Source organism: Ipomoea nil, unplaced genomic scaffold (genome assembly GCF_001879475.1).
Source record: "Ipomoea nil cultivar Tokyo-kokei standard unplaced genomic scaffold, Asagao_1.1 scaffold1770, whole genome shotgun sequence".
NCBI lineage: Eukaryota > Viridiplantae > Streptophyta > Magnoliopsida > Solanales > Convolvulaceae > Ipomoea > Ipomoea nil.
Window position 1 is genome coordinate 3439303 of NW_017618198.1, and position 8935 is coordinate 3448237.

Sequence of the window (8935 nt, forward strand, 5' to 3'; positions counted from 1 at the left end):
TTTAGTACATTATTTTCGGTTCAAAATTGTATAAAAATTCAAATTGTTCGTGATTTTAAATCGAACACGTGACATATTCTGATTGTTTCTGCAATTTTTTTTATTAAAAAAGATAAAATGTGATGAAAAAATCGGGCATTAAATATGATAAAATAATAGTTAGGAATAATAAATGAACTGACCTAATTATCATGGGAGCACAAATATAAATACTTTTTTTTTTTTTAAGCAAATAACTGTATTACTTAAGTAGATCAAAGATCAATGCATTACAAATGACAACTGATAAATGGTAAACCTTTGATAGTATAAAAGCTAATGTTATAATTTTTTTTTTAACAAATTTGTCCTTTAACACCATCATTAATAGAGAAAAGGGTCAAATAGACCCCTAAACATTACCCTAAAGGTCAATTAGCCCCCTAAACTTTATAAAAGGTCAATTAAACACTCAAACATGCTAAATTTGGTCAATGAAGCCCAAAAACTGGTAAATGACCTGTTTTTACCAGTCATTTTAATTCCGGCGACGAAATCCGGCCACCGGCGAATTTTTCCGGCGGCCGGCGAATTAATTTTCCGGCCGTCCGGTCGTCTTCCACCGGAGAAGACGACCGGACGGCCGCCTTCTCCAGCCTTCTCCAGTGGAGAAGACGACCAGATCTGGTCGTCTTCTCCAATGGAGAAGACGTCCGTCTGGTCGTCTTCTCCATTGGAGAAGATGACCAGATCTGGTCATCTTCTCCAATGGAGAAGACGACCAGATCTGGTCGTCTTCTCCACTGGAGAAGGCGGCAGACGGCCGCCTGCCGCCTTCTCCATTGGAGAAGGCAGCCGTCCGGTCGTCTTCTCCGGTGGAAGACGACCGGACGGCCAGAAAATTAATTCGTCGGCCGCCGGAAAAATTCGCCGGTGGCCGGAATTCGTCACCGGTGGCCGGATTTCGTCGCCGGAATTAAAATGACCGGTAAAAACAGGTCATTTACCGATTTTTGGGCTTCATTGACCAAATTTAGCATGTTTGAGTGTTTAATTGACATTTTTTAAAGTTTAGGGGGCTAATTGACCTTTAGGGTAATGTTTAGGGGTCTATTTGACCCTTTTCTCTCATTAATATAATGGATCATCAACTTTTTACTTTTGATGGTGACCGTCTGGTTGTTCAATTCATATTACACTTTTTAAACTATAAAGTATGTGTCATGTGTTGTGAGTTTTATGTCGTGTGTTATAAAAATTTGTACATACATTAAAAGTATCAATTCTATACTTGAAACAAATTAGTAGCAGTGTAACACACAATATATTATGCGTCTTATGTTATGAATTTTTATCCCGTATTGTGAAATTTTGTGCCTATAAAACATAAATTTTCTACCTAAATCATATTTAATTTGAAAATAAACAAATATATAACATGTGTATGTGTCTTGTGTTGTGGGTTTTTGTTTTGTGTTATGAATTCTTGTACCTTAAGAATATGAATTTTGTATCTAGAATAGATTAGTAGTTGTGTAGCACACTACATATTGTGTGTCTTATATTATGAGTTTACCTAAACCAGATTTGAAAATAAGTAATTTACCTAAATCATATTGTGTGTCGTGTGAAATCCTGTGCCTATAAAACATAAGTTATCTACCTAAATCAGATTTGAAAATAAGTAAATATATAATGTGTATGTGTCTTGCGTTGTGAGTTATTGTATCTTGTGTTATGAAATTCTACATTTTAAAAATGAATTTTGTACCTGAAATATATTATTAATTGTATGTTTGACTAGATACTACAATGTAATAGAGTCAGTAGCATTCAAAAAATAAAACATAAGAAACGAAAAAATTGAGAAACTATTAAATTCTAAAGATTAAAACAACGTTGTTTTAATGGTCCACGATATAAATTGCCATTATCAATAAGTAAAACCAAAAGCAGAGGCCATGGAATTAGGTTGACAAATAGAAATACAGTAATTATACTGTGAACCGCGGTTCACAAAGCTTTGTGGATCATGATCCAAAAAGGACACCGTTTCTTTAAGTAAAGAAACGGTAGCCTTTATAGTTTAACGGAGTGTGTATTTTTTGTGTGTTAATTACCAAATGAAACTACAGTGTATCTAAATTGACATTGCATCACGTATTATTTTTATATTATCAAATGAAACTGCAATTGAATTGAACTGAAAGTGTAGTTATGTTGAAATAAAACTGCAGTGTATACAAAATGAAACTGAATAACAATTTCACATATTTGAGTGTATATTGTCCAATGAAACTGTAGTTATATCAAAATGATACTGTAGTTCTATTGAAATGAAACTGCAATGTATACAAGATGAAACTGAATAACAAAGTTTCTTTTTGCGGAACGATGCGAAACGAGTGTCGTTTCTTTTCATTAAACAAAACGACGTCGTTTTGATGCTTGGACTACAATACATTGTGAACTGCGGTCCACTTCTGTAGATTTTGTGACCCATATGCATTGCGGATGGTCCACGATTAGGTCCATATAGCCCAATTCAACAAAATGGATCTGTAATCCATCAAATAATGGGCCGCATTTCAGCTCAGCCCAACTTGAATCGCACCGGTTGTTATATCATGCACCACAGGGCATGATCAATCATGCACCGCGCGTCAGATACTACAGTGTGTCTAAATCGACACTGTTTCACGTATTATTTTTATATTATCAAATGAAACTACAGTTATATCAAAATGATACTGTAGTTGTGGTGAAATGAAACTAGAGTATATATAAAATGAAACTGAATAACATTTCACATATTTGAGTGTATATTGTACAATGAAGCTGTAATTATATTGAAATGATCATGTAGTTGTGTTTTAATGAAATTATAGTGTATAAAATAAAATTAAATAACATTTTCACATATTTGAGTGTATAAATATTGAATGAAACTGTAATTATATTGAAATGAAACTGTAATTGTGTTGAACTGAAATTGTAGTGTGTACAAAATGAAACTGAAGAACAAAGTTATTTTTTGCGAAGATTTTGTTTCTTTTCATTACATAAAACGTCGTCGTTTTGACAGTGTCGGTTTAGACACACTGTAGTGTCTGACACGCGGTGCATGATATAATTTGCCGAATCGCACTATGTTGGCCCGCAGGCATACGTGGATGGCAATTTATATCGTGCACCAGAGCGCGTATTGCATTGTGCGCCCTGATGCAAAATGACGTCGTTTTACATAACAGTATAAACAAATACACATAACTATATAAAAAATACACATACTTGTATAAACAAATACATATAATGGTATAAACAAATACACATAATTACGTCAACTCCCTTCCGCGCCTCCCAAAACGACGTCGTTTTAAGAGGCGCGGAGTGCACAGTGCTGCGCACGCCGTGGTGCAATGTATAATGATTGTACGTGGATTGTGGGGCTAGTAGAGTGTATTTTGTTGCAACGAAGTAATACACACAAAGAAAAAAAAAAAATTATTAATGTAAAAGTTGTGTGATTTTTGTTTATAATTTGCTGCGATCGCCGATCTTAATACAATGTGTGAACTGATCCATCTCTTCTCACCTAGAATGTTGAACATAAATACAATAGTTTCAAATGTTGACTTAGTTAATGCAATTAATAATGTCCCCTGTCGGGCAGCCCAATCCAGTTGCATTCTCACACGTTATATCGTCAATTCATTCATTTTATTTAACAAAATTTAAAACTTTATTTTCTCTAATTCTATATTCATTTAAATATTGTGCATGCGTTGGGGAATCATTTCTGAGCCACAAGCATTCTTGACATATATTCACATTTCTAATTTTTTTTAATATAAGATATTTCAACACTTAAACACCTTTTTTTTTTTTTTTTTTTTTTTTTTTTTTGTTAATATATAGTAGAGCTTTTAATCCAATTGCTGATGAGAGGAAACATTTTTTTTTATTAGAGAAACACACCATTACTATTTAATGTGTGCATTGGATAAAATATGCTCTTGTATAATATTTTGTAAATTACACAAGAGAGACAAATTGCACTAAAAGCTTGTGACTTTATTATAAGAAAAATAAATTAATTTTTTTTGAAAAGTCTAGAAGCTGGTTTATTTAATTTGTTTCTTCGGGCAAAATTGTGGTTCATAATAGTTTGACCAATTTTGTAGGCATACGGTCATACGGAGTGATATTTTAATTTGCAGACTGGTTCAAGCATGAAACATGGTCCAATGATTTCTACCTCTAGTTTGACTCAATACTTGGATAATGTTTGGCCAATGAAATTTGACTCAATAAATTAGTAAGAGTGATTTGTGTGTGTGTCTGTGAGATTCACTTTCAATTTGTATTGAAGTAAAATGGGTTTGAATTCTCTTGGAAGGTTAAATTTGATATATTATGCATTCAAAACAGATAATGAGTGAATGAAAAATTGATTATATTAAAATATATGAGTGTATCCATGAAATTGGAACATAGCTCAACTGTTTGAGTGGTATGTTGAAATTAACTAGAAAAATTTAATTGATATTGTTGGTTTTATGACTTTTGGGTAGTCAACAGTTGACCAACACAATCGTTAAAATAACGAGTATATGAAAATATAGAGAAAATAGAAATAATATGGATATTGTATTGTTGAATATTGCTTGTCTTTCTCCATGTATACATGGGGTCTATTAATGCATATTTTGGGTTAGGAGTCGTATAGAATATAAAACCTAGACTGTCTAGGAGTTATTGTCACATTAGGAATAATGAGACCGACGGAATGGCTAGACTAGTCACGAAATGCAGTCCGGCAGCGTTGCAGCGATATGTGTACTAAGGATGTTTTTTTTTTTTTTTTTTTTTAGTACTAAGGATGGGTTCTTATTTGAATATATACGTGTGTGTGTGTGTGTATATATATATATATATATATATATATAATCATGACCAAATGTGAACTAGGTTTCTCGTGATATGTGTAGACTAATTTGATCTATCAATTTAGGATGATCAACGGTTAAAAATTGACAAGGCCAATTTTATAAATATTGGTATAAAGGAATCAACTTAGCTAGGGATTCCATGCATTTACTTATTTAATGTAACAAAACTAATTAGATCAAATATGTTCTTTTTGCAAACTAGCACCAGAAACTCAATTGCACATGAGACACTGCCAACAAAAACGAAACAGATAAGCAATGAAGGCGAAGACAATGATAAATCTATCCAAAAGTGAATTAACAAAACTTTTCAACCAAAAGTAATATCTACTACTTAATGTCATACCAACTACAATAAGTATTTAGATAATTATTTTTTAAAAAGTACTAATTAAAAATTAATTTTAATGTCAACTATAATGAACATCTCGTATAGAATTTTGCATTGATGTACTTTAAATTACTAATTTATATAAGCATTGCGCATTAAATCAATCGCGATATGCGTATAAAACTAGTAATATTTATATTTGTACTAAGAATAGCCAGAGTGGAAAAGGGTGAAGGCACATACAATTTGGCCTACTAGTTATGGTGACTTCGTTGATTGATGACCCTTTAAATCTTTGACTAGGAAGCATGAATTACTCGTTACCATTTTCACACCAATAAAATGTGATAGTAGAGAAAATAATGTGTGACATACCATCTTCATCCTTCGATCTTACAGTTACATAAGTAATTTGTTTACCAATTATTTCAAATTACTAAGTTCAATCATACATGTATATATAATTAAACATTACTTTAAAAACTACTATTATATATAGTTTCAATTAAGAACACTAATTTAACTTTTAACAACATACATTTGTATTAATTACTGTATATAAAATGTAGCAGTATAATAAAATTATATTGTTATGACTCAAAAGAGGTGATCGAGTGAGTATAGTAAAATATGATTCTCGCACTTGAATATCACGAGTTTGATTATTTTCAATACCCTCCCAGAGTGTGAAACTTATTACATAGAATTTTTCAAGCTATTACACACCCTCAACCCAAAAATTATATTGTTACTTTTCCATCATTATTTTATGATGACAATATGGTTATTTATGTCCAACACGGCATATAATTAAGATTGTACAAATTGTCAAGAAAACGAAAAAAAGGAGGCATGCTTGTTGGTGTGTTCCATGGAAAAGGTAGTTGAGGAAGGCAGGCAGGCAGGCTGCACCATTTTAGAATGGAATATAATCCTTATCCTATCCATTTTATATTTGGTAGACTTTTATTGATTGTTCCTTTTATTTTTAAATTCTTTTTTGACCAACTCTTATTAGCTAATCTTTTTTTTCTTTTTGTGAGTCATGATTTCTATGATATGATATTGATAAGTAAATGCTTCATTTAATAATAATAATAATAATAATAATAATAATAATAATATATTATTATTATTATTATTATTATTATTATTATTATTATTATTATTATGATGATGATATTTTATGTGTTATGCATAATTACATGCATGAATGATAGCATATTTATATCTCAGAAAAATTAAAATTATTGCATTCAAAAGTGTAGCTCTACCATAATATCATCTTATTGACAATTCACTAATATACCTTCTAATAATTATCCGATGGTATGCACTACTGTATTAGGTAAACTTTATTCTTGTGTTATAAGAGCATTCACATCTGTTGAATTTTTACACAGTTCTTGAGGGAGAATAATGGAAGAGAAAAAAAAAAGAAAAAAAAAAGAATCAGACAATTTAAAAAAAAAAAAAAAGGAAATTAAAGCAACGGTTTACTAGTCAGAGTGACCACTAGTGCGCTCTACACGTGCTATTCCGGTGTTTTTTTTCTTCAATCTTGCAAAAAAATCTTGTTTTGCAGGAGAACAAATTGGTAAAAAATTATGCTTCTCATCCGCCAAAAACCAACATATGAATTTGTTACTGTTCCAAAAACCATGCAAAGTGCACTGGTGTGGATGCTGTAAGTACAAACCACACAAGGGATGAAAGACAATGTGTGATATTAGATACAAGAATTATGCTCCACTCATTTGATTACTTTTGAATCACATTCATTACTGATGTGTAGATAATCTTAATGTATTAAATTTGATGATCTTTAAATACCATCCCAAATATATGACAAATGCGATATTACGTACATTAGTATTTGAATAGTGATCTTTTCAAGATTGATTACAATTAATTACTACTCTGACAAAATAATTAAATCATTGAATTGTTACAATTTACCTAATAAAAAGAAAGAGATGAGGGTATGGTTGGTCAAGTGATTTATGCCAAGAATATAATAGGCCTGTTGGCAAACCAACAATTAGCATGTAGGATTACTATTAGCCTATCATGTTAGTTGATGTGTTTAGTCAATCCACTTAAGCTTTCAAAGTTATCCCCAACTTCTACATATAATATAATTTTAAAAATATTATCTTCAACTTCTAGATACAATACAATTAAGGGGGAAACAGAAAACCTAATTGACCCACTAAATGAGTGGCTACTTTTATATTATAATAATGTATCTTAATGACACGTTAGATGGTCACATATTATTTTACACAATTATTTAAGGTATAATTTAAAGATATAATTATATTTGAGTATGTTTTTTTTTTTTTTCAAAAATATGATACAAGACATTTAACATTATAGTAAAAAAAAAAGTGTTGAATGGAGGTGAGGATACACAAACTAAATCATTTTTTTTTTGAAATTTCTTGATAATATAATATTATTCTTTAAAAATAGTTTCTTTTTTCAAAAAAAATATTTTTCACAATTGAATTATGAATCATTTTAGAATTGAAATTATGGTCATGTAATAAATAATTTGCATAACATATATTTAAAAAGTGAACAATTTTCAATTTTAGTATTATATTGAGAACATCCGTCGATCCGTTTAACAACATTAAATAACCAGCTCTTATGATAGCACTCACCACTTTTACAAGTTGCAAGAACATGTATATATATTGAATGTTTATTGTGCTGATCGGCGCGACTAAATAAAAATTATTTAAATTGTATATGGTAATATGGTAAAATATAATGTGCCAGTTATCCCTAACTAATCTAATTATTATTTTAATTTTTTTAAAAAGAAAATATTATTTTTGGGATTTTTTTTTTTTTTTTAAATTCCCATAATTATGTTGTGTCACACTTTCACTGCACCATGGGAGCAGTGGGGTGTGGCTCATCCACTGGTCTAACATGATAGAAACTTGATATAATAATGAGAATAGAATAATGTTTTGTTGCACATAATAATTTGATAAAAATGAAAAGAAAAAAAAAAGAAATATATGTATTATTATGTCTGGTGGTGACGAGGATTTGGATGGCTCCGACATATAGAGCTTATCCTTAAAATTCCAACTAGTCAATCATTGATTGTGAACCATAGGATCTCCGAAGCAGCAGATAATGTCGAATCTGTAGATAAGGCAATAACCAAACCTATACAGATATACATACACATTTAATATACTTCTAATTTATCATAATCCGGGCCCCACTTTATTCTCACCCTCTTCACTTATCTTGCTTGCGTGCTACCTCTTTCCCTACTTGCCACGTTCACCAATAATTTTCTTTTTCAGAAATATTACCACTAAATATTACTCCGTATAAATGTTTGAGATTGTAAAGCTAAATAGATTATGTTATGTAATGTTTTTTTATTTTTAAAAAAATGATATTATACTACATTTAACAATTAACATCATCGTGTTATATTCACTGTTGTAAAAATTGACTTAAGCGTTTAGCGCCTTTAGGTAGATGGAATTTTACTCGTAGGCGAACATTAGTCGGTTGGTTGATTGGTCAGCCTACTAGGTTGTCTAGGCACCCGAGTTGGTTAATTCGGTGCCAAAGTCAGCCAAGCTCGGCTTCTGAGTTGGTCAACTCGACCGAGTGTTTTTTTAATGTGCAATGTTTA